The sequence below is a fragment of the Theropithecus gelada genome, chromosome 1 (assembly GCF_003255815.1).
Source record: "Theropithecus gelada isolate Dixy chromosome 1, Tgel_1.0, whole genome shotgun sequence".
NCBI lineage: Eukaryota > Metazoa > Chordata > Mammalia > Primates > Cercopithecidae > Theropithecus > Theropithecus gelada.
In genome coordinates this window covers 92,790,011-92,813,160 of record NC_037668.1, presented here as the reverse complement: position 1 = coordinate 92,813,160, position 23,150 = coordinate 92,790,011, and the positions used below count along the sequence as shown (strand labels likewise).

The 23,150-nt window shown below is 42.8% G+C and overlaps 1 protein-coding gene across 7 annotated transcripts in view; it reads left to right on the top strand.

Moving 5' to 3' along the window:
* The window catches only part of JAK1 (Janus kinase 1), a 235,297-nt gene that overhangs the window by 98,020 nt on the left and 114,127 nt on the right, over nucleotides 1–23,150 (top strand). For 2 of the 7 annotated variants that reach the window (XM_025379209.1, XM_025379156.1), the window contains exon 1: nucleotides 5,367–5,603. The exons of 2 other annotated variants lie outside the window; for them this stretch is intronic. The gene's annotated coding sequence lies outside the window, so the exon portion shown is untranslated. Of the gene's footprint in view, nucleotides 1–5,005; nucleotides 5,061–5,366; nucleotides 5,604–14,502; nucleotides 14,587–23,150 lie in introns of those variants that run through there. 3 more of the 7 variants (XM_025379164.1, XM_025379190.1, XM_025379180.1) reach the window with 3 other exon arrangements.

Below are 23,150 nucleotides of genomic sequence, written 5' to 3'. Positions count from 1 at the left end.
GCTCAAGTAATCCTCCTGCCTCAGCCTTCTCAGTAGCTAGGGCTACAGGTGCATGCCACCAAGTCCAGCTGATTTTTAATTTTTTTTTTATAGAGACTAGGGTCTTCCTGTATTGCCCAGGCTGGTCTTGAACTCCTGGCCTCAAGCATTCCTCCCACCTTAACCTTCAAAAGTGCTGGAGTTACAGACGTAAGCCACCACACCCAGCCTATGCAAATAATTTTTAAACAATAAATATTAAATGGTTTTTTTTTCTTTTGGAGACAGGGTCTCACTCTGTCACCCAGGCTGGAGTGCAGTGGTGGAATTGTAGCTCACGGCAGCTTTAACCTCCCAGGCTCAAGCAATCCTCCCACCTCAGCCTACTGAGCAGCTGGGACTACAGGCACAAGCCACCACACCGGGCTAATTTTTGTATTTTTTGCAGAGATGGAGTTTTGTCATGTTGCTCAGGCTGGTCTCAAACTCCTGAGCTCAAGTGGTCCACCCACCTTGAGCTCCCAAAGTGCTGGGATTACAGGCATGAGCCACTGCATCCAGCCTAAACTGAATATTAAAACAACTGCTTTAGAACACAGTCACAGAAATGGGATTGAGTAAAATGGACTATATAATTTTAGATTAATTCATAGATTAATATTGGCAAGTTACTTTCTATGCAGTTTCCACAAATCTACACTGCCCTGAAAAACGTATACCACATCAGGACTAAAACAGTGGACATTACAATTTTTCAAATAGTTTGTACCTTTAATGTTTTAAAAATGTAGCTTGTAGCTTTAATTTGAATTTTTACAATTATTAAAGAAGTTAATGATTTTCTATGTGTTTTCTCACTAGTTTCTATTTTTCTTTTAACATATCAATGTGCGTGTAGAAGAGTATGTAGGGGGAATACTATCTGTTTTTGTTCTTTGCCCACCATCTACTAGGGTCATGGTATCTTCTGTCAATGTGTAATAATGAGATCTTTAATAAAGATAGCAATATTTTATCTGTCATACTTTTTTCTTTTTCTTTTTTTTTTAGATAAGGTCTTGTTCTGTTGCCTAGGCTGCAGTACAGTGGCATGGTCATGGTTCACTGCAGCCTCAACCTCTCAGCCTCAATCGATCCTCCTGCCTCAGCTCCTCCTGAGTAGCTGGGACTATAGGTGCATGCCATCACAATTGGCTGCTTTTTGCAGAGACACAGTTTCATCATGTTGTCCAGGCTTCTCTGTCATACTTTTTTTTTTTTTTTTTTTTTTTGAGATGGAGTTTCACTCTGTTGCCCAGGCTGGAGTGCAGTGGTGTGATCTTGGCTCACTGCAACCTCTGCCTCTCGAGTTCAAGCGATTCTCCTGCCTAAACCTCCTGAGTAGCTGGGATTACAGGCACGTGCCACCATGCCTAGCTAATTTTTGTATTTTTAGTAGAGATGGGTTTCACTATGTTGGCCAGGCTGGTCTCGAACTCTTGACCTCAAATGAGGCCTTCCAGAGTGCTGAGATTACAGGCATAAGCCACCGTGCTCGGCCTTATCTGTCATACTTTTGATATGCATTTTACGGCATGTTATTTGCCCTAAAAAACTATACATGCAGAATTTTTCCATTTTCTTTTACTCAACCATGTTGAATTGTTGTGGGTTTTTTGTTTGTTTGCATTGTGATGTTCTCTGTGATTCCAAAGGTATCCCCTCTCCTTAAGGTTAGATAGGCGAAAACAGCAAATATCTGTTGTGTGCCAACTATGTGCCAGGCACTATTCCGTACTGCAAACACATAAGTGAAATAAGACAGAAAAAGCTCCTAGTCACGAAAATTGTTGAAAACAAGTAAATTAATAAATAATTAGAATAATGTTAGACAGTGATACAGGTTAAGAAAACAATCAGGTCAGGAGCAGTGGCTCACGCCTATAATCCCAGCACTTTTTGGGAGACCAAGGTGGAAGGATTGCTTGCATCCAGGAATTTGAGCCCTGGGCAACATACAGAGGCCCTGTCTCTACAAAAAATAAAATTAGCTGGGTGTGTGATGTCAATCTGTGTCTCCAGCTACTTGGGAGTCTTAGGTGGGAGGATCACTTGAGCCTGGGAGGTCAAGACTGCAGTGAGTTGTCACTGTGCCACTGCACTCCAAAGCAAGACTCTGACTCAAAAAAAAAATTATTTGCATGAAAAAGTTCATTCGTTATGAAGACTTGTGTAGAAACATTGAAATATGCTTACAAATTACAATTAAGTTTAAGGAACAGTTTACAAAGTGACATGTATGCCATGACTATATGAAAAATATGCCCCGTGGAAAAAGATAATGGGAAGAAAATATATAATATGGTGACTGATTTACATCACGTTTGCAAGATTACAGTCTAATTTTTCTCTAGATTCCAACTTTTGGAAAAAAATTTCATGACTTGTACAATGGGGTTTTAGTTTAGTTTAGTGTTGTTGGCAGACATCATTGTTTTCATCTAACATATCTTCCCATTGTTATCTAAGCAATAGCTTTTGCAGAGGAATAGACTGACAGAGACATGTTTTTTTTTTTTTTTTTTTTTTTTTTGAGACGGAGTCTCGCTCTGTCGCCCAGGCTGGAGTGCAGTGGCTGGATCTCGGCTCACTGCAAGCTTCGCCTCCGTGGTTTACGCCATTCTCCTGCCTCAGCCTCCCGAGTAGCTGGAACTACAGGTGCCCGCCACTTCGCCTGGCTAGTTTTTTGTATTTTTTAGTAAAGACGGGGTTTCACCGTCTTAGCCAGGATGGTCTCGATCTCCTGACCTTGTGATCCACCCATCTCAGCCTCCCAAAGTGCTGGGATTACAGGCTTGAGCCACTGCGCCCGGCCTACTTATTTTTTTTTTTTTTTTAAGAGATGGGGGTCTCACTCTGTTGCCCAGGCTCAAGTGCAGTGGTGTGATCCTAGCTCACTGCAGCCTCAAACTCCTGGGCTCAAGCGATCCTCCAGCATCAGCCTCTCAAGTAGCCAGCACTACAGGCATGTGCCACCATGCCCAGCTAGCTTACCTTTTTTTTTTTTTTCTTGAGAGGGAGTCTCTCTCTATTGCCCAGGCTGGAGTGCAGTGGTGCAATCTCAGCTCACTGCAACCTCTGCTTCCTGGTTTGAAGCAATTCTCGTGCCTCAGCCTCCCAAGTAGCTGAGATTATAGGCTCCCGCCACCACACCCAGCTAATTTTTGTATTTTTAGTAGAGACGGGGTTTCGCCATGTTGGCCAGGCTGGTCTCAAACTCCTGACCTCAAGTGATCGGCCCACCTCGGCCTCCCAAAGTACTGGGATTACAGGCGTGAGCCACTGCACCTGGCCCTTTTTTTTTTTGAGACAGGGTCTTGCTATGTTGCCCAGGTTGGTCTCAAACTCCTGGCCTCAAGCAAACCTCTTGCCTCAGCCTCCCAAAGTGCTGAGATTACAGGCATGAGCTGCCACACCCAGCCAGCATATACTATTACTGCCTGAATATGCCGCCACCTCCTGACTCCTGCCTCGTGTCTGCTACTTGAAGCTTCTTCTGACTTCCTCAGACTTGGCTGGGTGACTGTCTTCTGTGATCGCCGTTACAGGACCGGGAATCACACTGAATGTTACTTACTTGTCTCTCTGACTGCACATTGAGCATTCAGAGGTCAGTAACCTAGTCTTTTTTTTTTTTTTTTCTCTGAATTCTCATCACCTAGCACAATGTCTGTTACAGACGAACAGATCTAAACTGAACCCCTGATTCCACCCTGTGAACAGCCAGATTTATTCGTGGGCACAATGGGTTCACTGCTGCCTTCCTGACTTTCCTTTTTCTTTACCCTCCTCACCTGAAATGCTGTTCTTTCACGTCTCTTGTCTCCCTTCATGTCACTCTCACCTGTTCTTTATGGTCCAGCTCAATAAAAACTACTACCACTTCCTGAGCCCATGCCATGTGGGCTATATTATCATAGTTCACTTTCAGCAAAACCCCTTTAAGGAAGGCATTATCCCTATTTAACAGGTGAAGAAAATAATGCAAACAGCCCTGAGGTGTTGTTCAGAGTGTGGCAGGCGAGACAAGACTTGCACACAAACACCCACAACGCAGGCAACCCAGGTTGCCTCCTGTCTGCTCTGATCTCCGGTCTTCTCTGGTCCTCTTCTCTGTACTTCTGGAAGGCACTTTGGAATTCATTTTGTCTACTGCTCAACTGAGAATTGAGTCAACTGAGAACTGTTTAGGGCAACACAGGTGGTTAGTGGTGGAGGCCAAACCTCAAATTCAGTAGTCTAATTCGGATGCTTGACTTTATTCCACACCCAGAATATCTTGCTCAGTTTCAGTTGCAGTAACTCAAGTGGTCAGGAACTGTCCAGCAGGGTTAGTGAAGTCAGCACAGGTGGGGCAGCCTCTGTCCACAGCCCTGAAGCTGCAGAATTCTGACCCTGCACGGCCTCGGAGGATTTTCATCCAGGGATTGTCAGGGGGAAGTCGCTGGAGTGTTTTAAGCATGGGAGTGTATGAAACAGATTTGAATTTTTAGAAGTTCATTATAGAGAATTAATTGGGGGCTGGAGTGAATGCAGTGATTTAAGAGGTGTTCGTGGTCCCTTTAGGTGAGAGATGGTGGCAGCTCTGACCATGTTGCCGGAACATAGACAAGTGAATTGACTGGAGAGATATCTAAGGAAATAAAATTGTTAGGATTTGTCCGTGGACTGCCTACGAAGTTTGAATTGTGGCTACAGTGTGACCTTGATTAACATACTTAAGACTTAATTTGTGCCTCATGGATAAAATGATACTACTACTTTGAAAGGTTATTAGTAAAAAAAATGAAAAGCGCTCTACATGCATTAGGTATTAGTGAATGTAGTTCTAACTCCTATTACACATACGCTTTTATTTTTTTTCGTAAAGAGCTTTTAAAATACGGAATGGGTTGGATCTGCAGTAGCTTGTCGAAGCTGGGGGCTGTATTCTTAAGTTCTTTTTAGTCTAGTGCTCCACTAGCTCCCCTCCTACTCAGCTGGGGTAAGAAGCGCAGCGTACACGGAGGAGGGGGATGCATTTCTGCATCGAGCGCACAAAGGTGTGGCGGAGAGGGCTCCAGAGCTGGGAGGGGTCAATCTACAGGCGAATCCTGGCAATTTTACTCCTCGCGCTGGCTGACCTCGCTTCCTAGATGAGTTTCTACATTCTAGAATCTAGAAGACGCGGTGAAGAGAGACGAGTGGGGGTGGCTTCGCGAGCGAAGCCGGATGGGGGCGGGGCGGCTAGGCCGGAGGCGCAGATTCTCCGCCGGGACCGCGGCCCCGCCCCGCTTTCCGGGGCTGCCGCTGGTGACGTCGCGAGGGGGCGGGCCCGGCGACCGCGGGGGTGGGGCCGGCCGCGGGGCGGGGCGGGACGGGAGGAGGTGAGTCGCTGAGCGCAGGCCGCGGCGGCCGCGGAGTAGCCCGGAGCCGCAGACAGCGCGGGCCTGCGCCCTATCCTGATTGTTCTCGCCGCGACCCCTCCTCAGCCCTGGGCGCGCGCGCGCTGGGGCCCCGCGGGGCTGGGCGCCTAGCGAGCCGGCCGGTCGACCCCAACCAGCGCAGCGACCCGGCGCCGCCCGGCCCAGGCGCACACGGAAGTGGTGAGTGTCACCGGGGGAGGTGGAGGAGCCGGGGCGGCCGCGGTCGGCAGGCGAGGGGCGCGCAACCCGGGTTAGCCGGAGGCGCAGCCACCGCTCTCGGTCGGTCCTCACGCTGCGCGGCCCGGGCTGCTCCTGAGCGCTGCTCAGGACCCCGCGACTCGGGCGGGGAAGGCGGGGATTTCCAGCCCCGCGGAGCCGGCGGGCAGCGAGGAGGTCCCCGGGCGGGGGCCCCTGGCCGGGAGGGGAGCAGTTAAGCCAGGCCGCCCCCTCCCCCAGCGCGCACGGCAAGTTTTCACAAACAAGCCCGGAGCGCGCTGTCTGACATCCTGTTTATACCACCCCGAGATACAGGCGCGGGCTGGAGGGCTGACGTCCCTAGCTCCTTGCACCCACTTGACCGCCAGCTCCCGGCCGGGGTCGCGGCGCAGAAAGGTTTTCTTCTTCGGCCCCCGGACGGAGGCTGAGGGTCTTAGCTTTTTTCCTTCCTTGCGGTCTCAGCGAGGGAAAGTTTCTGGGATTTGGAGCTGGGTGTTGGGCGTCCGCGAACTCGGGAAACGCCCCCTCCCCTCTTGGATTCTGTTAGGAATCAGGCCTCAGGTAGCCAGCGAGAAGTGGGAAAGGTGACCCTGGGCGAGAGGACCAGGGAAGGGGAACAGTGGGAGAGAAACACCCGGGGAATTGCGAATCTCACTGGAAAGGGACTGATTAACCGAAACGGACTGGTCTCTGGCTCCCTCACTCCAACTCCATCCGCGCGCTGTCGGCGACCGGGAGCATCAGAGGACTAATAAACACTCCTCCAAAGTGACTCCCCAGGGTCCCTGGGATGTGGGCTCCTTGGATGTGTGTTTACTAAGGAACTTCTAAATAAAAGATGCGATGTTTGCCAGGTGTTTGTGCACACGTTTTTTGGAGGGTTTGCACTCCATGATTTCCTGTGTGTTCCTGGGGAAGAGGACCCCGTCCTTCCTGCCACTCTTCTTACTACGTGGCTGTGAGCTGCCTTCTGCCGCTGGTTGAGTACATCACTATACATGTCATTGACACTTTTTTCCCCGAGTCATAGGACTTTTCTGTCAGTGGTAGGAATTTACAGTGGTATAAAATTGTCATTACTTCTTTCAGGGAGTAAAACATGGGTAGTTAAATGATGAGAATAATGCAGAGACAGATGTAATCAGGGAGTGTTTGGTTTTGGCTATTTTTTTTTTTTTTAAAGAAAAGATTTGAGTTACGTATGGGTATAGGCACAGTAGATTTTGTTGAAGATGAGCAACTTGTATTGATTGAATCTTTGTTCTTCCCTTTCCAAAACCCCATTATGTGTTGTTTCTTGATTTTGCTTTTGGTGACTGTGATGGTTTCCAAGACCAGGGAATTATTTTCGTTGAAGGATCAATGTATTCTTTTGTACTTTGTGGTGAAGATTAATGGAGACCGCCAGGGTTCCAGACATTTCTGGTACAATATGCTTTGTAATGTGGAGAAAATGTCTCCCCTGTATAGATCCAGATCACACTTAAAGATGTGAGGACATCATACTTGAATGACTTTGGACATTATAAATAAGAATAATCATAACCTCTTCTTAATTCTGTATATCATATTAACTAACCACTTTGACCGATTTTAGTTTCTGTTAGTAGGTATAAAACTATATTTTTTTACTGCTAGGATTGCATTGTGATACTCCACACTGAATACAGCCAGTTTAAATGGTTTCCCCATTCCATACTATGCTAATTATTTACTGCCATCGGGAAATGATTGTAGAGAATGCGAGAATGCATAAATTAGATATAGGTAAAATAATTCAAATATTTCCCCAAATGTAACTACATTTCTGTTGTTGTAATTTAGGATCTTAACATGAGCTTGGCTAAAGCCTTATACTTCCGACTGAGACAAGCATTGAGAACTTGTAGGTTGATACTCATTTGTATAGAGAGAACAAGGGAACGCTGAGGTATAACTAACTCCACAGCAAAGACCAAGATCTATGTTTTCTAATTCTCAGATTCCTCTGGTGTTTTTTCCCCCTCAAACACACATCCCATTTTGTATGTCCTTATGTCCTGATGAGATAATAGCATGCCGTTAGATTTATTGTCTGAGATGTGAATATTCATACCAAGTTTTCTTGTTCATTTTCACATTTAAAAGCATTATTTTAAGTGGATGGGGAATTGGTTTATTAATGGAATCTCGCTGAGTACAAGTAACATTGGATGCTTTGTGATTTATTGTGGCTTAGTGGTATCTGGAACCTTGTCATAGAACAGGAGTGCTGGAAGGAACTTTGCAGATTCTTTCAGACCAGTAATTCTCAGCTGGGTACGATTTTGCACCCAAGGAGATATTTGCAGTTTCTGGAGACATTTTTGGTTGTTGCAACTTGGGGGAAGGGAGCGGTGCTACTGGTAGGCATCTAGTGGTTAGAGGCTAGGGATGCTGCTAAACATCCTATAACACACAAGACAGCCACCCGTCCCAAACAGAGAATTATCCATCTCAGTAGTGCCCAGGTTGAGAAGTCCTGTTTTGGAATACTGAGTAAGGAGCAAGAATATCTGGGCTCTTGCGGTGGCAAATTTTTTCACTTCAGGGCACGTATTTTCTTCATTTGCAAAATGGAGATAAAAATATTCTGCCTGGTCATCTCGCAGAGTTTTGGGGGGAGATCAGGTAAATAATGCATGGAAACTGTGACATGCTATGCAAATCATAACTAATATGAAGAGTATTTTTCATAAGTGAATCATTAGATTTACCGGTAGTTGAGGGAACCAGGGTTAAGGCAATATGTTGAGTAAAAAGCTGCCTGTGGATGGTTTGATATTATCGAATTCTTTGTTATTCATATTTTGGGGTAAAGGTTTTTTTAGTGTACTTCGTTTTCTTATTGTCAGAACATGTACTTTTTAGCTCTATGATTTCTTTAAACAAAAATTATTTCTCCTATCGTTACAATAAGGAGAACTCACTATAGAAAAATTAGAAAATATAGGAAAGTAGAAAATAGAGGGAACAAGTCGTTCATGCTCTACTCCCTTGTCCATTTAAGCACGCTCACATCGATGCCAATTTCTTTTCTATAAGAGCAGTTAAGATTCAGAGAATTAATGATGAGAAAGGAGAGAGTAGCTGGTGACCAAGGAAGGTGTTCCTTGTTTCTGTGCCCTTCATTTCTTTCTTTTTTAATAATTACGATGTAAAGGTAAATTACATTATAGTAGGCATCAGGGACATTGGTTCATTGTTTTTATTATTTTTATTTTTAATTTTTTTTTTCAAGATGGAGTCTCACTGTCACCCAGGCTGGAATGCAGTAGCACAGTCTAGGCTCACTGCAACCTCTGCCTCCCAGGTTCAAGTGATTCTCGTGCCTCAGCCTCCTGAGTAGCTGGAATTACAGGCACGTTCCACCATGCCCGGGTAATTTTTGTGTTGTTTTTTAGTAGAGATGGGGTTTTACCATGTTGACCAGGCTGGTCTCAAACTCCTGACCTCAAGTGGTCCGCCCACCTCGGCTTCCCAAAGTGAAGGGGATTATAGGCGTGAGCCACCGTGCCTGGCCTGGTTCATTGTTTTTGTACTTTCCTTGCTGCCTCCAAGCCACGTTCTCATTCAGCTTGTTTCCTCTCTGCTTCTTACTCTCTCCTGTGCTCAGCTAGGTGTGCCACTGTTGCTTCCTGTCACACAAACCCTCTGGTAACATGGGATTTCAAACAGCTGTCATGTTGAAATGACTGGGTTTCAGGGGCCGGAAACTAATTCCTGTGAGTATTCTTCCCTCTGAGGTGCACCAGCATTCTTGGCAGTTTAAGGCAACAGGAAAGCATAAAACATTAAGCTCATTTCCATGATACCTCCACTTCTGAGGGTTTATGATCTGTGATTCTTCATAGTTGACAATGGGCACACATTCTTCCTTGGTGCTCTATGGATAAACTGCCCAATTCTGAGGCAAGACCTGCTTTAGAAGCGAAAGGATAATTTCTTTTAAGTCTACTCTGGCCAGAAGATAGAGCTGGCGTTTGTTGGGATATTTTTAATCTGTGGTAACTGAATTTACTTAACAGTACTATTCACACTAGCATTTTGTACATTCTTTTATTCATTTAGCAAATACTTGTTGAGCTCTTGCAGTGAATCTCAGAGTGAATAGACAGACAACAAAACAGGTAAAAATCTTTGTCCTCGTAGAATTTACAGTCTAGTGGAAGACCCTGAGGGCATGTTCAGTTTTGTACTTGCAGATTGTTGACGTGTAAAAGAACAAATCTTTGTGATTGTAGAATGTTTCCTAGAAGCCTTCATGGCACTCCTTTGAAGTCTGAGGACTAGGGAGTAGCTTCCCCTTATTTGTTGTCTTTCTTTTTTTAATATTACAGATTAATTCATTCTTTGTATGCACAGACATCTCTTTGGTACCTATTAAGTGCCTGGCAGAAGGATAAGACACAGTTTATATGGAAATAAACTTGGTATACATAGCTGTAACTCAACGTGTTATGTAGTAGCGGTCGGAATTAAGAGCTCCAGGACCCTGAAGAGAGGTAATCCCTGCTTGGAGTCCTTGTCAAATGCTTTTTTGAAGAGGCTTCATTTGAGTTGGGCCTTCAGGAGTGAGTAGGAGTTCCTTTGTTTTAGGGTGGGAAGGAAATCTAGACAGAGATACAGTGTGAGCAAAGACATAAAAGTGGGCGTGTACGTGGTGTCAGTGGCAGACTTGGAAGTGGCCACTAGATTAGAGCAAAGACTGCTTGGGAGGGAGCGGTAGGAGGTAGGGCAGGACATGCAGGTTGGGTCCAGATTGTGAAGACTGTAACTCTTTCCACAAGTTTGTGAGCAGTGTTAGGTTGGGGACTGAGGCCTCTGTTGAACGAATGAGTAGGGAAGATTAGAAGCCATTTGAAATTTCCAAGCTCAAGAATAACATTATTAGCAAATGGAAGACCTGAAGCACTGAGAGTTCTATGAAGGGTCAGCTTCATCTGACCATTGTGCAACTCTCTCCTCCCCATCCCAGAAAACGCCCTTTATTATCTGCCATTTATCAACTATCCAGAAGACTGCTAGGAAACAAGAAAGGCTTCGAGCCAAGCAAGATGTCATGAAGTTCATCCATGCTTTCCTTACAGTGGAGTATTTGATTTGCTTTTAATTTATAAAGAATTTTTTGACAGTTTATCTAACTGGTTTTTAAGCCATTAGAAGATTAAATACAACAAATGTAAGAGACAAGAGTTGTTAAGTGGATGAATACAGGAAGACATGTTCTCAGAGGCAAGCAGTGTTAATTTTTATCTTAGAAGTGAATAAGGAGTTTCTACTGGTTTATGACAAGGAGAACCAAAACTCAAAAGTGAAACAATCTGGGGCATTTAGTGGAGGGCAAATACCATTGTCAACATGCTAGCAATTTGAGGTTGCATTGTTAATCACACCACAGTATGGTGATTGGTACTGGTAACGATCATCAAGCTATGAAGAAGAGGTCAAGTTGTTGAGCATAAATGAAGTGAAAGTTCATGTCTCTAGCAGAAAAGGGCAAGTTCAGATATCTCATTTAGGGGTTAGGAGATATGCAGGGGGGTCTGGGGACAATATAAGAAGCTACTTTCAGAGAATTTCTGTAGACAAATTCAAAGAAGAGGTTTTCTTCAGGGTGAAACACCAGTGAGGAATCTTTGCTTTAACTCAGGGAGAGTTATTTAAGAGTAATCTGCGAGAGAAGGCTGACTGTGAAACCTAAGAGGAGCTCTCTTCTTCTGCGTAGAAGACAGTAATAACTTGAATCCAGCTGTAGGAGACTAAATCACATCAATTTATGGTACCTCTGAGTAGAAAACAGACTGATTGATTGTCTTTTAGCCTTGTTTTGTTTTCTGATTCTGATAGTCTGTTTTTGGAGGCTCTGGATCTACACTGTGTGGTTTGATCCTAGCTGTAAGAGATTGCGAGCAAGTTACGCCCGTTTCCTTATCCATAGAATGACAATAAAGACAGTACCTACCTCTGAGGTTGTTTAGGTACTGTCTATGAATGACTATGCTTAAGATTTTGAAATGATGCCAGCATGAGCTAAAAATGTGCTAGCTATTTTTAAATTTTATTTTATTTTGAGACAAGGTCTCGCTCTGTCACCCAGGCTGAAGTGCAGTGGTGCGGTCATAACTCAAGGCGGTGTTGACCTTCTGGGCTCAAGCAGTCCTCCCCACCTCAGCCTTCTGAGTAGCAGGAACCACAGGCAGGTGCCGCAATACTCAGCTAATTTTCCAATTTTTTTGTAGAGAGAGGTTTCATTCTGTTACTCAGGCTGGTCTCGAACTCCTGTGCTCAAGCAATCCTCCTGCCTTGGCCTCCCAAAGTTTTGGGATAATAAGCATGAACCACCATGCCTGACTTATTTTATTTTAATGAGTGGTAGATAGGCTGTATATTAAAAAAAAAAAAAAACCTCAAATTATATTCAGAATGTTTCAACATAGTAGGGAAGATGCCACCAGTAGATACAAAACAAAGACTAACAGATATATTCTATGTTAGAAAGACTTCAATTAGCAATGAGTGAATCAAAAAAGAAGGCAGTTTCTCAAATCTAGAAGGGTTTATTACATAGACAGTGCCAAAGGTGCTAGGTAAATTAGGTTTTACTTTATTTTTAAGGAAAAATGACTAGCAAAGGTGCTTTTACTTAATTTAAAGTGCCATCCAAGGTATATAATTTGGTAGGAATGTATTCGACTTTCCAGGAAAGTTAATGTGAAGATACTGTGTTGACCTCACTGATTCAGTTTACTTAGCAAGTTGTGGGCTGTTGGCAGAGGCACCATGTATACCTGTTTGTAAAATGGTGTCTTCAGAATTGTGTGGAAATTAAGTATCTTGTAAATCAGATAGTACTCCAGGGAGTTTTGCTGGTAAGGAATTATAAGAGTTTAAAGGGACTCTGAAATATGTATTCAGTTTCTACGGAATGCCCTTTTACAGTTTCTGTTTCCATATACATATTTTGCTTTCCTAAAGCAAGATTTACCCAAAATGTAAAAGTGTACAGAAAGTTGGCCCTTCCTTCTAATCATAGATGTGTATTTTACAGTATTTTAAATGTATTTCCTGCTTGGTGATGTATATGTTGGACTGGTTTCTTGGGTCTGGGCATTATTTATACTCAAGAGCAGTTGTTGCCACGTGATTGGAAAAGAGCTCTTGATGTCATTTTCATCCCATATGCTTTGACAGGAAAGGAGTTAGCTGTATCTTCTCTTGTCTTCCCATTCTAGAATGAGAAAGACAGTAAAGCTCCCTAATTGATTTGTATGGAGGGGGAGTGGGTAGGAAAGTCCACTTCAGCTGAAAAGGCTGACCTGTAGGTATTTAAAATATAAATTTAGGTCTGTTATTTTCAGGTACACTTGGTAACTCAGACTGGTCTGAATATAAAGTAGAAATAGATAAGAACCACTTGTAATGAATGCAACTTTGTTTGTTTATATGGTGTTTTAAGGACTTAAGGGTATTGGAACTGACAACAGTTTATTCAATTAAGCACAATTATATCTGTAGGCTTGCTCGCACAGTTAATTTGATCAAATTATAGTGAGGCTATATAATTTATAACAATTTTTTTCAATTATACTTTAAAATAATGTTTATGTTGTACTAAGAAAAGATAAAACAACTCAAGGAAAAAATAATCTACCAAATATGTATCTTCCTAGAGAAAAATCTTGCTATTAAACTAGTTTGGTGCATCACACACAGGGATGCGGACAAATGCAATTTATATTATAAAGAGGTACAATGGCTTTTTTGCCAGGTGTACCTGCAAACCCATTTTAGCACTAATTCACATAACATAGACTGAAAGGTAATATGCATAATGTCTTAATATTCTGACTGATTTTGTTCAGTTAAAACCATTCTGTGAAACTTTAGGCAAGTCCACGAATCACAGTATATGGGTTATCTTTTTGGGAAAATCATTTGATGTATGGTGGTAACTCCAAGGAACCTCGTGTTTTTACTTGTGTAGAATGACTATTCACTTGGGTTGGTTGGAAGCAGGAGGAAGTCAGAGGAAGTCATATTGGCCCCAACAAATTGTAAGCCCACCTGATGTGATTTAGGAAGCAGGCGGCCATTTACCATCTACAAGCTGGCTGAAATACAAATGCTGTTAGGTTTTCATGTTTGTTCCTTTGTTCAGCAACTCTCTGTAGATCTCACATGTGTGTGAGAACAAGACGGACTTGGCTTCTGCCCTTAGAAAAGTACCTTGCTGGTTGAAAAAACAATTCAGCAATTGTATTACTGTTTGTTACAATGATGCTGAGTACCAGGAGAGATGTCAGAGGTGGGCTGCAAGAAAAGGGGCCTCTGCAGTACACTTTTATACATGGAAATCTGAAGGGTGAAAGAGCTGTGCTAAGAGAATGAGGAGGATTTCCAGTGAGAGGCAACAATATGTGCCAAGGACCTATGGTGGAACCAACACCCTGCAGCTGGTGCAGGGAGAACAAAGGTGGAGGCTGGTGAGGCAAGAAGGAACCTGGTCAAGCAGGGCCTTATGTACTATATTACTTTTGGGCCTTATAATGCATTAGGGGAAGTTGAAGTTTTTAAGCAGGGTAGTAACATGATGAGATTTGTGTCCCATGAAAAAACGGAAGAAGGATCCCACCCACTCACTGCTGCCCCTAGAGCACCTCTCTTTCCTCTTTCCCTTCATTCTGCTGCCAAATAAATGCCTTGAAAACCTTCACTTCCTCCCACCCACTCATTCTTTAACCCTTTGCAAACTGACTGCCACCTCCACACTCATGAGACTGCTTCCTTGAGGTCACCAGTGACCTTCTTGCTGTCACATTTTAACACCTTTTTTCTGCCCTAGTTATCTAAAACAGTTCATGCTGCTGAAAACCTCCTTCCTGGCAGATGTTCCTCAACCCTGCTGCTGCCTGGCTTCTGAGACACAGTAAGGACTTCCTTTCTCTGTGTGTCTCTGTTCTCTTTTTGAGTATCTTCTCTTTCTCTCACTTCTCCTCCTCCCCCAATGAGGATGTTTCTAAAGGTTCTGTGAATGGTAGATCTTATATGTTGCGAAAATGGTGCAGATGACCCACTTTTGCCTGAGCTCCAGTTGTCCCTTTTTATTTATATTCCTTCCTCTCTGCTCCTTACCTCCCCCAAATACTGGTTGCACAGTTTCAGACACTATTCAAGGCACTGGGGACACTGGAGAACAAGAGAGGAAAGGTCCCTGTCCTTAAGTAGCCAGCAGTCTAAGATGTTAAACACATTGATAAACAAGATAATTTCAGGTGGTGGTAAGTGCAGTAGAGAAAGTTAGCAAGGTATGGGTAGTGAATACTTAGGTTGAGGGGTTAGGAGAAGGGCTCCTGGTCTGAGAAAGTGACATTTTTAAACTCAGCCTTGAAGGACAAGTAATGAGTAGGAGTCAGGCAGTTCAATGATCTGTAAGAAAAATGTCCTAGGCAGAGGGGATAGCCAGTGTGGGCCCCTGCAGTGGAATGAGCTTTCCATTTCACACTGGGCTGCCTTGCTGTGTGTCCTTTGACACCTCCCATTTAACTGCTCCAAGATTGATACCATCTTTCTTTCTGAGCCATTGTCATAATAATGGATGATTTCTCTGTTTTGGGTTCATACCATCTCTATCCACTACCCTGAAAACCCTAGGCCAGCAGGGTGTGGGCCTCACAGAAAACTTTTGTGAGGGCAAAGACAGTAAACATTTTCAGCTTTGAGCACAGCGCAGTCTGTCACAAGTATTGAATCTGCAACTGTAGCACCAATGTAGACATGTAAACCAGTGAGTGTGGCTGTGCTCCAATACAACTTTATGTATGGACACTGACATTTCTGTTTTCACTTGTCACAAAATACTTTTCTTCTTTTTCCCAACCATTTAAAAATGTGTCAGCTTATTGGCTGTACAGAATGGGCAGCAGCAGGCCAGATTTGGCTCGCAGGCCAGAATCTGCTGCCCCCTGCCTTAGACTAACCCTGATCTCTCCCTTTGCTTTTGCCCCATCCCACATCCTCCCCAGGCCCTCTCAGGGCTCCCTCCCTGGTATTCGTATTCAGCACCTTTGCCACTTACTGTCCCTACTGCTGCAGCCTTCCTTTGGCTTTCTTTCTTTCTTTTTTTTTTTTTTTTTTGAGACGGAGTCTTGCTCTGTTGCCCAGGCTGGAGTGCAGTGGCCGGATCTCAGCTCCACCTCCCGGGTTCACGCCATTCTCCTGCCTCAGCCTCCCGAGTAGCTGGGACTACAGGCGCCTGCCACCTTGCCCGGCTAGTTTTTTGTATTTTTTAGTAGAGACGGGGTTTCACGGGGTTAGCCAGGATGGTCTCGATCTCCTGACCTTGTGATCCGCCTGTCTCGGCCTCCCAAAGTGCTGGGATTACAGGCTTGAGCCACTGTGCCTGGCCTCCTTTGGCTTTCTTTACCTGGGTGATCTATCATTGCTCACTCTGTGTCCATGTGCACACATTATTTAGCACCCACTTATAAGTGAGCGTATGTGGTATTTATCTTTCTGTGTCTGACTCCTGGTCACAAGCCTGTAGAACCCCCTATTGCCTGTAGAAAACAATCCAAGCTCCACCTTAGTCTGATAGTAAAGATTCCTTGTGCTAAAACCTCAATTTAACTTTCTAGCATACTCTCCTGTTTCTCTCCTGCTACACTGTCCCAAAACAGATTGTTCATTATTTTGCTTTCAGGTCCCAAATGTTTCCCATGCTTTTCTGTGTTCTTCTTCTTCGTTTAATGCACTTTTCCCATGCTTCATGCTCTCCATCTGTCAGAATTTCATAGCTTTCCAGGCCCCTTCAGATGTCCCTGGTCTCTTCCTCTGCCCCTCCCTACCCTAACAAGCAGTGTGTATACACATAGTCCTCTGGTGGTGTGTAATCCTCTGTTCCAGCACGTCATGTTCCGCTTTGTGCTTCAGTTCTTTTGCAGACACATCTCCGCCATGTAGTCACGAGGCCCTTGAGGGCAGGAACCATCTCTTTCATCGTAATGTTGCCTTTCCCAGTAGGCACACGGCTATTTATTGAATAAACACAAATTCTGTGTACACTTGTTCAAATTGTACAAAATTCGCAGGAGAGTCAAAGTGGGAACATTTTACTGAAGGGAGTTTGGTCAAATTACATCCTTGATTGTTGTATAAAGTGGTACAGTTTTGTAAAGGATCATCAAGTATTTTGGAAGACTTGTTGGCTCTGCCAGTGGCTTAGATAAATAAATTCGGGCAAGTTATTGATCTCTCTCCTCAAAGAAAAAAATTGATATGTTTTCTTTTATATAAAGAAAAAAAGAAAAAAAAGTGATCTGTAACTCATTGTGTTTCCTTGCTAGAAAGCTCAAAGATAAGTTATTTGCCTGTTTTTAGTTGCTATCCAGTTTTCTTACAATAATCTCTCTGCCTCAGTCTCCTCATCAGATTACTTATCACATGTGTTAAATCCTTCTTTTAATTGATGGTTGTGTTGTCTAGATCTTTTGTATTTATATAGGTAGCCTCAACTCTCCTTTGTTTGGAGAGGGGCAATAGAAATATGAATAATAAATAGTTGCCCTTTGGTTTCCCCAACCTGTGGTGACAACAAGATAATAAAACAGATACTTATCCTATGTAAAGCAGGCAAAAAGGCTTTGGGCCAATATGGGAATCATGATGTGGGTTTGGTGGAAAATGAGCAAAGCACCTTGTAAGGATCTGGTAGTCTGAAAGTTAATGCGTGATTGGGGTAGGTCATGTCCTGCCAGGTCTGTGGGATTTGTGGCACGTCATCCCAGTGGGGAGGAGAGTAGGCAAGGGCGTGAGACTATTGATTAGTAAGCTTTTACTGTGTCGGTTGTTGGGTTATGTATTTTGCATATGATATTTAATTTAATCTTTGTAATAGCCAGAGACTTGGATCTTATTGGCATCATTTTCCAGATGAGCAAACAGAGCTAATAAATGGCAGAACTAGAATTCAAATCTGAGGCGCTCTGGCATTGTAAACAACAACAAAACATGATTCTGCTCTTCAGAGAGACTTTTTTCTCCTGGATTGTCACTTGTCCTTTTCTTTCTCTCTCTCCTGACATTGGTATTTAAAATGAGAACCTAGGAAACTTGCTTCTTCTAACCTAGTGTTTTCGAAGCAGTTTTAGGTCCTTGGAGATGTGCCTTGATGCGTCTGTACAATACAGTATTTGGTATTGTTAGATATAAAGAAGACCTGAGGCCGGGCACGGTGGCTCATGCATATAATCCCAGCACATTGGGAGGACAAGGCAGGCAGATCACTTGAGGTCAGGAGTTCGAGACCAGCCTGGCCAACATGGTGAAACCCCATCTCTACGAAAAATACAAAAAAAAAAAAAAAAATTAGCCGGGCGTGGCAGCACGCACCTGTAATCCCAGCTGCTCAGGAGGCTGAGGCAGGAGAATTGCTTGAACCTGGGAGGCAGAGGTTGCAGTGAGCTGAGATGGTGCCACTGCACTACGGCCTGGGGGACAGAGCAGGACTCTGTCTCAAAAAATAAAGAATTGTTTTTTAGGTTTTGGGGCAGGGCAGTTGGGTTCATTTAGCTGTCCTAAAGAAAGTTTGGTATATTTTTTGTGAAATATTTAGTTTAAAAGTTGCATTGCTATTTTTGACATTTTAAGTCAGACGAGATTTACTGTTGCTTTATATTCCTGGCTGTTATATAACATGTCCCGTGTTTACCTGAGTGAGTCTGAGCATACCAGATGTGCTGTTATGAAAAGCGTGCTGGACTTGGAACTAGGAAGAGCTGATGTGAGGCTGTCGTCTGCCGCTTACTAGCTCTGTGTCTTTGGGCTCATAATTGAGCCTCAATTTTTCTCAAGTGTAAAATGGACTTCATAGCACCTGTCACAAAGGAAGTTCTGTGAAACTTAAATGAGGTAGAACCTACAAAATAGCTTCAGACAGTGCCTGGGATCCAGCAGCATTTAATGAAAGTTACCCACTGCTACCCCAAATACTGAATATTGCCAGAAAATCTGTAAATTGTTACATAATGTTTACATCTTTATAAGTGGTAACTTTATAGGTAAATATTATTCAAGTTATGAACCTCTGATTTAGGAAACCTCCTTATGCAAATAGTTGGCTTCCCACTACAGAAACATCGTAATAAGATAGTGGTTTAGACTCCCAAATCTGCAACCAGTCTGTATGTTTGAATCATGGCTTATGATTAATCATAGCTGAATGATCCTGGGCAAGTTATTCAAGCTCTTTGTGCCTCAGTTTCCTCATCTGTAAAAGGATAATAGGATAATAATGGCCCCTACTTTATGGGATTGTGAAAATTAAATGAGAATGTGTGTGGATGTATGTGTGTGTTTGTCTGTATTTGTACCAATACCCTGTTGGAGTTTACCAGTATTATTTACTGTTCCTCTTCTCTTTTCCTCCCTGTGTAAACAGCCTATAAGTTATCTGGAAGTTCCCTACTATCTCCCTCTTATCTTCTGCTACTGGAAGACTCCTTTTTCTTCTGTCTTTGGTCCCGTGTTAGTTGCTTCATTTTGATTGAGGCTGTCTTGTTCTAGTGTGCAGTACATTCTCATCGATCCCTTTCCTATACATTTCTTGCCTAGACACTTTGAAAAAGTGTTTTTGTTTTGGGTGGAAACTGAACATTTTCTAATGATGACTCATAAACCCAGCCAGGTGTTAAGGATACTCTTATATCAAGAAAAATGGAAAGCTATACAGTCTCAAGCAAATGAAAAAACTATATAAAATGCCTAATTGTTTATTGAATGTTTACTCTGTGCCAGAAATTCAGATCAATAAACTGAGCCTTAGAATGGTTGAAAATATTTAAAAGTACCTGGCTTTTAAGTGGAGGAACCTAGATTTGATCAAAGCCAGGCCAACCTGGCCCTTGGTTTCACAATCCCTAAGCTCACTTGCCTTAATAAGGCCTCCAGGCACTGCCTCAAGACTCCATCGGCACCCCTTCTGAACCTGCACTCTGCTTTCCCTCACACTCCTGCTTTTGAGATGGCAAAATCACTTATGGTTCTTTTTGGCTGCAGTAATGTTTCCTACTCTTTTGGCAGGGCAAATGTATAGTGTTTCAGATACTTTATGTGTTAAATTGGCCTTTTGTGTGTTGGCTTGGAAACTTAACCACATTTACTGCAGTGTGTCTGGGGGAAATGTGCGCCAAGTTTCAAACAACCAACTGGGAATGAATTCTTTAAAAGGCAGAACTTATTTATAGCTAAGGGCTGCTAGTGTATTTATTTGAGTGTGTTACCTGCATTGGTATGCTTTAAGGGCTTATGTGTCATGCCTGAAGCGACATATTCTGGAATGTATACGTTATTGCACTTACTTGGTTAACTGTCCTCACTGTTGCTGACCTTTGTGCACTGACCCACTGTCATTGTGTTTGGCAAGTAGTGGGAACCCTGAGAAGAGACTTATTTAGTCCTCTTTAAAGATCGATCGTTCTTTATACTTTTCTGTATGCTTGATATATTTCAATTAAAAAAAATCAGTGGAGTAAGGATCAGGCAACATTGAAAGAGGAATTCTGCCACACAGTTGCCAGTCTGATGAAAATACTGCTTATGCTAGGTCGAATTGAGACTTTGAAAGATATTTGGGAGCCAGACACTTATGAGTACAGGTATTGCTTTGAATATTGGAAGAAAGCAAAGCAGTCAAACGAATTTCTTCTTGGCTTAGAGTCTTGTTTACTTTTCTCAGGTTAGAATTGATAGCTCTAATGGTTTTAAGAAGTCATGAAGAAGAGGCCCACCGTGAACCTGAATTTCTGGTTCTGAGTTCATAGACATTGTCTGGTAAATACTGTTTAAGGGTTATTAGCACACAATGATCATAAAATCTTGTAATACTTTTAAGAGGTGTAAGAAATTGAAGTCACCTGAGAATACCTCCTTCTGATTTTACTGCAGAGAAATAAAGGAATCAGAGCTTTTAAGTGACTTGCCTAAGACCTGTCTGGGTCACCGCTTTAGGGATTGTTTTTTTATCCATCATCATGCTGGATTTGTTACTGAGCAATAAAATGGTACAGAAGGTAGTCACATAGAGAATTTAGGAAATAAAATACTCATTTGTTCAAATATTTCTCTGGAGGTTGAGATATATCTATGGGTAGAAGATTTAGAGGTTATTTAAGAGACATTAGGATTGTCTAGGGTCCACCCCTTACCGTGGGGATTCTGAAGCGCAGTGTCTTATGAGAGAAGAGAGATCAGGCTACTTGGTGAGTGAGGTGTTCTAAGTGCTCAGTCCAAGGGCTGGCTGGATGACTAGCACTAAACCTGTGTGGATGTTTGTTCAAATAATCAGCCTACGATTAGTTTGTTCCTAAGAATAATAAAACTTTGTTCTAGTTTTTAAAAATTGTAATAAAAATTCTGCAAGCATTTAATAAGAATACTTTCTTTAATGTTGACTTTTTTTTTTTTTTGAGACAGAGTCTTGCTCTGTCGCCCAGGTTGGAGTGCGGTGACGCGATCTCGGCTCACTGCAACCTCCACCTCCCGGGTTCAAGTGATTTCACTGCCTCAGCCTCTAGAGTAGCTGGGACCACAGGTGTGCACCACCACGCCCAGCTAGTTTTTGTATCTTTAGTAGAGACGGGGTTTCACCATGTTGGCCAGGATGGTCTCGATCTCCTGACCTTGTGATCTGCCTGCCTTGGCCTCCCAGAGTGTTGAGATTACAGGTGTGAGCCACCACGCCTGGCCTAATGTTGATATTTTTTACTCCTACACTAAGCTTTTATGTTTTTGCTTATTCTCTTCTAGTCTTTATCAATAATGTATAAATATGTACTGTATTATGTAATTTTCATTGCTGGATACATATACCTGTCTTCTTAAACTTTTTTATTCTATTGTAGTAGAGTCTTTGTAATAATCATTTGTTGAATGGTTATGTAGTATTTAGTTGTGTTAATGTATTTTTCTTAAGTAATCTATGATAGAATATTTAAGCTATTTCTATTTTTACAGAATATTGTAGGGAACCTTTAAAAACACACAAATAGCATTTTTCTGCTACTAATTGCTTTATTAGGATGAATGCATAGATTTACTGTGTCAAAGGTTATAACTGATTTTATGACTTTTAGTATGTAATTCTGGAAAATTAAAGAGAAACCTAAATCACAAATGGCCTTAAACATTGGCAGGAAGCTGCTAATTTCCTGACTGTTGTACAGGCAACCCACTGACAAGTAACATGTCAAATACTGACCATTATAATTCCTTATCATAGGCAGATACAGTTTTCTTCAAATGACATGAAAATAATTTATTTGCTTTTGATGCTTTTTCTCATTGGGAAATGATATTCTGTAAGTGCAGAACGTGCACTTGAATGTGAAGTTGTAGTGAGGATTTTTATTTTTATTTTTGTATAACTTAGTTATAATAAAGGAAACAAACTTTATGTCACTTCTAGGCTGATGAAATACCCTAGTAAATACAGTACATTTTTGCATGACTAATAGGAGTAGGGGCGGGGCTTTGACTTTTACATCAGTCAGGTTAAATTCACATAAGTTAGCCGGTTTCCCTAAGACAGTGACGTATTGCCTTTTGCTTAACTTTTTGTTAGTTGGGAAATGTATTCTACTTTGATGACTGGTGTTTTTCTGCTTAGTGGGGATATTTTCTGCGATGCCAGGATAAACAATTCTATAATGCAAATCTGAACACATCACTGCCTTGCTTAAAATCTTTCACTAGCTGCCCTTTGCTGTTAGGATTAAGTCTATCCAAACTCCTTAGCATGGTATAAAGAGCCTCTCATGGTCGCAGCCTTCCTTTCCTTCCATTCTCATTCTTGCAGTCAGCACTCCTGCCCTGCTGACCTTTTTTGGTTCTTAAATATGTTGTGGTCTCTCTTACTTCTAGGACACTAAGTTCTGTAGATTCCTTAGTGAGTATACAGCCTTAGAGACTGCAAGAATTCTGAGCAGTATTTTTAAGAGTTAGATTTCCATCCAAGTACCACTAACATTCTGGGCTGCCACATTCCAAGATTTACTCTGGAGGTGTGAGGTGGAAGCCACGTTAAATGGCTGGAAAATAATCCTGTGGGAGAGATAAGCTTTGTCATTTTGTTTTTACCAGGTGTGTTGCAGTGAGCGTTGAAAAGCCTTCCACGAAAAATAGAGTCTTCTGGCCGGGCGCGGTGGCTCAAGCCTGTAATCCCAGCACTTTGGGAGGCCGAGGCGGGTGGATCACGAGGTCAGGAGATCGAGACTATCCTGGCTAACATGGTGAAACCCCGTCTCTACTAAAAATACAAAAAATTAGCCGGGCACGGTGGCGGGCGCCTGTAGTCCCAGCTACTTGGGAGGCTGAGGCGGGAGAATGGCGTGAACCCGGGAGGCGGAGCTTGCAGTGAGCCGAGATCACGCCACTGCACTCCAGCCTGGGAGACACAGTGAGACTCCGTCTCAAAAAAAAAATAAATAAATAAATAAA